The sequence below is a fragment of the Aplysia californica genome, unplaced genomic scaffold (genome assembly GCF_000002075.1).
Source record: "Aplysia californica isolate F4 #8 unplaced genomic scaffold, AplCal3.0 scaffold00102, whole genome shotgun sequence".
NCBI classification, from domain to species: domain Eukaryota; kingdom Metazoa; phylum Mollusca; class Gastropoda; order Aplysiida; family Aplysiidae; genus Aplysia; species Aplysia californica.
The window spans coordinates 680,662-681,977 of NW_004797372.1; the positions used below are offsets into that span (position 1 = coordinate 680,662).

Sequence of the window (1,316 nt, forward strand, 5' to 3'; positions counted from 1 at the left end):
CCTGGCCCCACCCCCACAGAATACGTACTCATGCATCTTGGTGTAAAGCACACATTCTACCGAATATTTCACTATCGAAGGATTTGCGCGCATTATATCTCCTTTTGGGGTGCTCTGGGTGATTATTCATTGTCTGAATACGTTTGGCGGACTTAAAAGTGAAAAGAAACAGTTGAGTGTGAGAGGATCATGGGTGAAAGGAATTCAATAGAAGGAAAAAGCAGCAAAAAATAAAAGGCAGCAGAGCAGAGGTCGAAAGGGGGAAAACTAAGGATATAAAGAGCAAAAAAAAAGCAAAAAGAAATGAGTCCTAGAACTGGAAAGAGCGAGGTTTAAAAGAACTGCGGACACCATTACTCGCGCTTTGTACTCGGAGCCTGATGCTGAGAATCTTGTCACCCAAACCAAGTTTGTAAGCTTGCATTTTTCATCGTGAATACCACACCACATGCGCTCCCGGAGTGTGGATGCGAGAGGGACCGTTGTGCCCGAGCAGAACTCACGCGGTCGGATGTTGTGAAAAGTGGTATCGGAACAGCGGGCAAGCGTGCGATCGCGTGCGTGAGTGAGTGTGAGTGTGAGTGTGAGTGGGGCCGTGGTCGCACATCACTACGATGCCGATGTTATTTTTTTTACTTGTGTGTGTGTGCGCGTGTGTTTGCTCCTTCTTCAACTTAGGCGATGATCGAAGCGCGTGTTCGATGTGTTTCTGTGCTGCTGAGCGCAAATACGCAAAGAACTTTACATTGTTAGTGGTGTGTGTCGGTCGAGTGTTAATGTGAGACTTGATCTCTGCTGTTTCTCACACACGTGCGTGAGCGTGCGTGCGTGTGTGCGTGCGGACGTTTGTTTCTTGTAGGTGCGTGTGAGTTCTGAGCATAACTCTACAGAGTTGGAGACAGGGATAGCGAGAGTTGTTGTACTCGCAGGGTCAAAGGATTTGATTTTCTTGTGTGTCCTCATAATATGTAGTCGAATATTCTCAAGGTAAGATCGAAATGTTGGTGCGACTGCACACATTATGGATAATAATTTTATTGTCTAAAGGTCGTCAACCTATTTTTCATACTCGATTGACCAGAAGGTAGATTGGTCTAATAGAGCGGAAACATAGAATATTGATCAGGGTTTTTTTCCCTATCGTAGCAAAATTAGCTTTGTGAGAAAATATGCCTTTATGTTCTTTCTTCTGCGCCAGTCACTACTTGTCCTTGTATCTCCTCTCTGCTTTCTCTCTTTCTCTTTCTCTCCGTCACTCTCTCCATCTCTCTCCCCCTGTCTTTCTCTCTCTCTCTCTCTCTCTCTCTCTCTCTCTC

At 45.4% G+C, this 1,316-nt stretch overlaps 1 long non-coding RNA gene across 1 annotated transcript in view; it reads left to right on the forward strand.

Moving 5' to 3' along the window:
• Window positions 1-241: 241 nt before the first annotated feature.
• LOC118477462 overlaps window positions 242-1,316 on the forward strand; it is a 48,421-nt gene continuing 47,346 nt past the window's right edge. The window contains exon 1 of the long non-coding RNA XR_004858398.1: window positions 242-987. This is a non-coding gene — a long non-coding RNA (uncharacterized LOC118477462). The remainder of the gene's footprint in view (window positions 988-1,316) is intronic.